The sequence below is a fragment of the Homalodisca vitripennis genome, chromosome 5 (genome assembly GCF_021130785.1).
Source record: "Homalodisca vitripennis isolate AUS2020 chromosome 5, UT_GWSS_2.1, whole genome shotgun sequence".
In the NCBI taxonomy this organism is placed as follows: Eukaryota; Metazoa; Arthropoda; class Insecta; order Hemiptera; family Cicadellidae; genus Homalodisca; species Homalodisca vitripennis.
In genome coordinates this window covers 64073964-64083126 of record NC_060211.1, presented here as the reverse complement: position 1 = coordinate 64083126, position 9163 = coordinate 64073964, and positions in this window count along the sequence as shown.

Sequence of the window (9163 nt, the reverse complement as noted above, 5' to 3'; positions counted from 1 at the left end):
GATGTGTTCAGAATGATTAGTGGGCAAGTGGCTTCATTATTGATAATTTAAATAGGTTTCCAATGGATTTCAATACCCTGCATGCAGTTTTCCTGTTATCATGTCATATTGGTAATTGTATAAAACATTATAACAGGGAAACTGCATGCATGGTATTGAATACGTCCGAAAGGTATTTACATTTGTATTTAAAATATGCCTGGAAGAGCAATACAGAACGCAAATATTATATAAACACTTACCTCTGCATATCAGTTTTAATACAAATACAATATTAAGACTTCTTCTAAGACGAATGTATTGTTTGCACTGCTATTCAACCAACCAAATTAACTCCCACTCAGCACGCTATACGAGCATCCTGTGTATTGAAAAGCTACTTCCTCAACAATCCGCTGTGAGTTGCCTTAGGTCTCATGTATCCCTCAGGAATAAACAATCCTGATACACTACTTCGGTATCTTTTCAGGTCAACCTAGAGTAGTGAGACAGTAAATTTTGCTCTGGAAACTGGATTTCAACAGTATATAAATGAACAGAATTTGTGGCTCACACTTCACCTAAAAAGTAGTTTGTGTTTTTGTTTTTTGCCATTTATGATTTCACTAAAGTGAAATGCTCACTGAATTTCAAACAATACCTATCATACATTACACTCCAGTAGTAGAATTCTCGAGGGATCGGATCTCAAAAATATCCAAGTAATAAGTAAGAAAATGAGGACATATAAATCTGAGTACTAGTAACCATTTAGCTAACCTTAAGTTTCGAAATATTTTGCCAAAGAGATAATAATAAAATAGGTTAATACCTGTATATATTAATTAATCTATAGTCTACTCTCAGCATAGATGATAATGAAAATAATTTATTGAGGTTAAATAAATAAATATTGTTTTTCAAAGTAATATTTTTGATTAAACATTACAATTATCTAATTATGATCAGAGATTTTCAGCAATGAGTTTGACAAGTTTTATTATCAGTGCTTGACTGTTTTATAATCAGTGCTAATTATCAGTGCTTGACTTGTGTTCATTAAATGTAAATATGTATATGTATATATTCAAGATAAAAATTACCTCCAAATTAATGGAAGAGCTATGGGTACCAGGATGGCACCTGCGTATGCTAATCTATTTATGGCAAAATTAGAAGAAGATTTTTTGAATTCTCAATCCTACAAACCTCTTGTATGGTTGAGATTCATTGACGATATTTTTATGATTTGGAATAATAGCTTTGAAAATTTAAAAGAATTTTTGGAAAATCTGAACAAATTCTCGATTTTGAAATTTACCTGGAAATTTTCTAAAGAAATCATAACATTCTTGGATGTAGAAATTGTGCAATGGATTATGTTGGATTGACAACAAATCCATTGCACATAAGAATGAATAATCATCGTTGTTCGTCTAAAAAAACAGGATGAAAAATTGGTTTCTATACACGCATTAGGCCACCAACAAAATTTTGAACAATGTTATTCACTGAAAGGTATTTGCAAAGTACCCGAAGATGGAAACAAAATTGACTTAACTGATTGAAAAAATCAGTACCAAAGGGTTTGTCAGTTAGGGCCAAAAAATTATGTACTGATAGTGCAGATTTTCAAAATTATCTAGAAAAACTTGGAAATGCATTTGTCAAAAGAAAATATCCTTCAAAATTTAATAATAATCAAATTAAACACTAATGTTCATAAAATCCAAAAGAATGATGACGTAAAATTGTAACAAAATATTTTCCTGGTTTATATAAAACAAACAATATTCTAAGAACGGCACACAAAATTCTTGAATCTTCACCAATTACTAAAAACTTATTTTCAAAACCACCCAGGCTAGTGTTTCGTAGAAATACTAACCTGAAAAATCTTCTGGTACGGCCCAAATTGCCACCTACTGACATTCAAAGTTCAGAAAAGAAGAACAATTTTAAGTGTCAACCCTGTAGAGACAAACGATGTAATACTTGCAAAATTATAAAATCGTCCAATTTTTTTACCAGTAATACAAAGAAAACTTACCCTATTAGAGGAGAAATTAATTGCAAAAGTAAAAATGTAATTTATCAATTAACATGTAAAAATTGTGCAATGGATTATGTTGGATTGACAACAAATCCATTGCACATAAGAATGAATAATCATCGTTGTTCGTCTAAAAAACAGGATGAAAAATTGGTTTCACAACACGCATTAGGCCACCAACAAAATTTTGAACAATGTTATTCACTGAAAGGTATTTGCAAAGTACCCGAAGATGGAAACAAAATTGACTTAGAAAATTTAGAACAGGCACATCAGTTAATATTAAAATCAAAAGTACCCTTTGGTCTGAATAAAATATGAAATGATAAATTGTTTTTATTATGTATTATTTTTTCTAAATTATTTTTCTAAATTCTTTCTCTGTTCATGATATTATTTATTTCTCTTTGGTGTTAATCACATGTTCAAAAATTCCTGTTTATTTATTTATGTCAATTTTTATTTATTTACTTTTGTAAATTTTGTTGCTGTGTTGTTATTTTTTATTATACCTTATTATACCTTTTTGAAAACGGCAAAGCCGAAAAATTAAAAGAACTTTATATCAAGAAGTCTAAAAATTGAGATATATATATATCTCTGTATATTATGTGAGGTTGAGTGGTAGAGAGGTCTAAATAGCCCTAATTCCTCCTCTTGAATGAAGGCATATTTCATTTCATTTCATTAATCACTGGAGTTGCCGAGTTAATAGACCAATATAATCCAAAAGAAGTTTGTATAGTGCCTATTCACGGGGCATAGGATTGACGTAGTCTAATAAATTAATATTAATATTACCATATAAAATATTGCATATGTTTCACTATACCTAATGGTAAGGTTAAAAGAAAATAACGTTTTCCTTTGAAAAACAATCTCGCTGGGTAATGTTTTGGATAATATATCCCAACTGAGGCCCATTCTCGAACATAATAAGCTGTATACTATATAAAACAAGGTAAATCTTCTTACATATTGACTACAACCTATCCGAACTGGAACGTACAGACAATCTATAAAAGTAAAGTTCGTTGCATGCCATTGAATTCTAATACTGACCCATAGTTTGCCGTGCTATCATCCTAACGATGCTTTAGTCTTTTAGAGAGAACTTCATCAATATATTACAAATACCAAAACCATATAATTAGTTTAAAGTAACTTTATAAAGTGTTGCGATAGATAAAACTACCATATTTCAACTCTGATAGGTGGGAATTGACCAATTGCTAACAAAAGTAGTGAAGTTCAAAAATGTATATGATGTATTGTTAAAATGTGACTATGTCAAAATGTTCATGCGTATTTTACAATAAATTTACAACGCTTTTTATAATCCAAATCATGAATAAGAAGATGATACATTTATTTTTACATGTTTAGGTTCGGTTCATATGCTTTAATTTATGAAAATGCTTTACTTAGATGCTGCAATATCTTAAAACTTGAAGGAAAGTGGAAATCAAACCGACAGTACCTTGAGTGAAACAGATTAGCTGCCAGTTAGAGAACCGATCTCCTAAGAGACTTGGACCATTAATATTAAACTTGGTCCATTAGCACTATTCCACTTGAGTACGTGTATTGATTGTGTAACAAACATTCACAAGGTAACTTGCAATAAATGTATTCTTTCGATGTAATGGCATGTAGTAACTCGCCTTCTTACTGCTTTACTTAATTTTTAACAGTACAAAAGAGCATTGCGTTAATATTTCACAATAATTTACTGACACATATATAGTTATGCTATACATTTTATTTAGCATTTATTACAAAATATTCGTTATTCAACAAACCACATAGATTATTTCTTGCCTATGACTTTATTTCTATTTACGTACGTATTTTACAAACTGTGAAGATTTTTTTTCACCGAGTACCTGAATATTATTATAATTAATGTTTTACATGAGATGTTTGTAACGAAGTTTTAAATAATCGATTAAATACAGATGTATTATTGCTTTTATGTTTACTTTAATAGTAAAATAATTACAACACATAAATATTGACCTAACTAAAGATGATAAAAACGTTACGAATGGTTATAATATGTGCACAGAGCTCAAAGTAGCTTAGAAAAATTCAAGTTGCTGTATTTTTCTGCATATGTGCCATAGTCAGTGATACAAGAAATCAGCAACACTACATTTCGAGATCTGCAATCCGATCTCTTCCTTAGGTGGACGTGATCTCGTCAGGCATATTTATAACTCTTAAAAAACAAACTTTAAACAAAGAATTGTACATTGCTTGCAGATATTGTAAAACAAAGAAATTTTAGTGTATAATCATATGAATTTATACAAACATAATATTAGTGACTACAGTGGCGGTTATTCTGGATTTGAGGATTGTTATTTCTGTAGGAACTATAATTAGGGTCTGTAAAATATGCAATGGCAGTCTGCCATTGACATTGTGACATATATTGAGATAACTGATCATGATGCCGACTAGGCTCTGAAATACAATGTTTAACATATCTTGACGATATCTTGTTGTAGAAATCATCTCGCCTCAGAATTCGGTTTATTTTTAAGCCGAATTTCATCATAAAGGGAACAGAGGCAAGATATATCGAGGAATTCTTAAAGCTAAAGTAGGTAGAACAACAAAGGACCAGGCTTGTACGTATTACTTAGGGATGGTTAGTTCGCTTCCTTCATTTGGAAGATACATTGGTAAAAAGAGATCAAAACTGAGTATTTACTTTGTCTTACCGCAATCTCATTTCTAACTATATGTTTAAGATTTCTGGCGACTATCTCTACCTAAAAAAATACGACATTATGTTTCATCGTAAAACTATGTCAGTTGTATACTTCAAACATGAAATTATTATGCATCCTAACGGATTTCATGTTATAAATATTTTTATTTAGAAAAGAACCAAATGGTTTAAACTTTTCTTTCAAAGACAAAAACTTATATACTAAAAAAAGTACAAAACTAAAAAATTGTTTGTAAATTTTTTTGTGTAATTATTAATTATTACTTTAAAATAATAATAATAATAAATAATACGTGGTATAGCTCCTAGTGCAATTAAAAATTTACACATTTTATAGTTAAAAGAAGTCGTCTAGTATATGAGTACTAGAGCAAAGCAAGCAATCAACTGTAGAGTAGCGCTATCTCCAGACCGACTGCAGTAACAACCTCCCCAGAGTCAGATAAACATGGAGTGCTCTTGGCTCATCTCTCATTTTTAATGTTACATTGTAAATACACATTACATATATTAAAATATGTGAATTTTATGACACCGTAAAAATATATTTGTTTACTGATGTAATGTATGTAATTGATTAAGAATACATATGAATATCAAGTTATGCAATAGTTAACAAGGAACAACTGTTAACTGATCACCAAATATCAGAATATTGAGTATTACATATTAGCTTCGGAGATATTAAATATTCATAACATATTATCAATCAGTTTTCCTTGTGTCTGAAGATGTTTACAGGCAAACAGACTACCGCTTACCGCTTAGATACAATTTTGGATTTTTCTGGTTACAAAATACAATGTTTTCTGTTTCGCAGCCAAACGGTTTTCTGTTTCCCTTTTCAGAAGGTAGCAAATGCTCACTCACAGCACCCGTACAAATATTATCTATTTGGATATTTTTCAATAGGTTATTTAGTTTAAGATATATTTCAAACAAGAATAAAACCTAGTTTTTTCAGGCACCTCAAAGCCACAAGATGTTCTGAGCGACAATACATTTCAAGTGCTTTGCCACTATTCTAAAATGGTTGGTTAATAACAATTTTTTATCCTAATTTTAAGTTTAAAAATATTTCTAGCAAACTGTACACTACAAATAATTTGTTTTATACATATATTATGAGAGTTGAAAAACTGATATAATTATTCAAAGTGTGTCATCAACAACGCTGCCTGTAAATCATTATTTAAGACAGCTTACGTGAAATAAAATTCACAGATTTGGAATATCTCGGGATTAAAATCAAGGAAATGTTTCCCGCTTAAACTGTGAGATTTATAGTTACCAAGATCATTCAATTTAAAAAACGCCACCCGGTATATACAGTGCACAGAGTAAAATAATAAAAAGTGTCTAAATGAGAATTATTGAACTCAAGGTGAACTGTGAAATGCAATTTCTTCGGAGGATTCGTAAAAATATATTACATTTTCCAACCCCTGATAATTGAATAAATTTTTAAAACGAAAATAAAATTCTTTTTTACACATTTTAACAATTACTCTTGTAGTGATAAAAAATCTACATTGTTATTGATCCAATAATAATTAACGACGTTCAATTACATAAAAACCATTGTGCAGAAATGTTTCTAAAGCAGGTGAAACACTAAACTTTGAGATTCATAGAACCACACTGAAAAAGTTTGTTGCATTGTGAAGACTCGGTGAGAACTTTACAACTTTACTTGTTTATTTGTTCCGTGGTTGTCTTTGTCAAAGAGCGACAGTTGATAGATTATGGTGGTTTTTCACAATGACTTTCCACCACACTGAATCAATATTATTCTTGACATCATTTAAATAACATAATAGCCTTTTTATGAGTACTAAAGGATTGAGTAAGCAACAACACATGTCGTATAACAGGCTTCAGTGAAGACGAATAAAATAATTCTATATAGCTAATTTAATTTTGAATATTTCCGGCGGATTGAGAGACCACCAAACGGGAAAGAGATTTGTATACCCCCCATGCAGATATAAAACAAATGAAGCCCTCTCATATTCTATACATCGACATGCGTTGTCATCGAACTCATTTTTATTTATGCATAAGGTTTATGAAAGGTTTATGTGAGTGTTCAATATATCATGGCATAACATACAATCATAATTTTGTTAATTAAATCCATAACTCAATTTATTCTTGAGATATTCATCGGAAAACAGACACACTTACATCAGAGTTTTCCAAATCCCCTAGTGACGTATACAATATGTATAATTTAAATCTCAATTCATACTTCAGATATCACACTAAACTATAGGCTTTGCTAACGCTCAGCCAATTATGGTGGAGGCAACATGCACAATCATCAAACTCTATCTTGTAATAAAGGTCCCAAAAAGACGAAACTATATTCCTATCGACCAATCGAACAATCTAATCGCATTACATGTGTTCATGCTGTAATCAGTTTGTTTACACATTTGTTTATTCCAAGAATTTATCGTTGCCACAATAATGAAATGTACATAATATTGCCATATAATTGCCACACAAGACTAATGTAAAAATATTTGGAAACTCTTATCCAAACCTTATGGAATTACATGCAAATAATCCAACTCGATGTTGCCTATTATCATTATTCTCCAGATACCGTGCACACAGCCAAACAGATACGTACAGTGAGAAATTATATATTTACAGCTCCTCGAGTAGCCGAAAGTTACGAAACGTGAACCATATTTCTCGTAACGTATTAAATTTCTATGGACTACATATGTGTTAGATTACGAAATTTATATTATTGTTCTAATTTAATTTTATGCATAATTTTATTGTATTAAACTGATCTTATTACTCTTTAATGATAATTAATTGATATTATGTTTATTTTGAGTTAAGCTCCATTCCACCTTCTACTTAGTGCATCATCTACAATCTGACATTGCCTACTCTTTGGACGGGCATGGACGGAATCAGGTCTCTGACAGTTTAGGATTTCAGACACTGCACTGATTTAAATGTTAAATGGAGCTAAACTAACAGATTGGCATTTCAATAAATAGCTATAGTATGTCTAATATATTTGGTTTCAATGCTCCTTAAAGAAGTCAGAAATCATCAGTTACATGACATGTGAATTAAGCTTATATGTGTTTACAATAAACAGTACGATTTTCATTATTGGAATCAGAACGAATATTAAAAACAAAGTGATTTAACGATAGATAATAAGTCATTCTCGTAAAGAACGTTTTAAAATTTTTCAATATATGTTTATGAGTATTACTAGTTATTTTTTATAATAAAACTGTAAAAAATTATAATATCTCGGATACTAGTTTATTACTTATACGAAAACATCAAAGATAGTTGTAACTCTTACTGCTTAGATAAAACTTTTGGGTGCCCAATCTTAGTAAATTTACAACTATTAAGACATACTAAAGTGCAGACTTTGAATAGTATTTGAAGTGAGAAAAATAATTTTAAATTAAATTAAAATTTTAATAACATTATGTTAGATCCGTTTAGTGATATTCTAAAATTGTGAGTCAGATGTTGGAACCATGTGTAGTTATAATGCTAATTTCTATTATTAGTTCAAATTTTAAATAGTTTAAACGTAAATAGAGATGCATATAATAAATAAATTATATAAAACTTGTAATCCCAGTCGGTTATGAGAGTATATTGAGTAAAGTTAGAATATTTCTACAAGTGAAGTTGGTGATGTTTTTACCTTCTGCACCTCTTACCTTCTCACCTGCTGAAATACTTGATTGGTTGGAATGTTTATCCACTTCAGGAGTTGATGGTCGGAAGCTTTTACCAACTCAACACATGTGCTCATTCTACTCATCAAGTACCTTCAGTGTTCTAGAATTAATATGAAGTTAAACATAAAAAAGTACATTCATCCAAAATATTTTCATTAATTGTAACAATTCTAATTCTTTAAATAGATGTGTATATGCATACCATCAGTTATTTATTGGGATGTTCTAACATTTTAAAAGATGAAGTGCTCTAAAGAATGGTACGCTACTGTTGTACTATGAAAAATACATAAAGGTATGATAGGCAAATGTTTTTAAATATGCTAAAGTTTATCTTCGGATTTACTGGCTGTATATCCTACAGCAATAAAAGTATAGGAGATGAACATAAAAATATGAAAGGAAATCTGAGTAAAAAAATACACATCATTAAACTTATGCAACAGAATATCGAGGTACCATATAAACCATAACGAAATCTTAATAAAAGATTCATCAAAATAACTTTATCACGTATTTTTACTTTGTAACATAATAAAATGTCATGTGATTTCATTAAGATTGTTTTAAAACATTTTTATTCTATATTTATTTTACCTTCAGTTTTATCCCTTAGACTAAAACATGAAGAGTGTTATTTCTTGGACCAAAAGC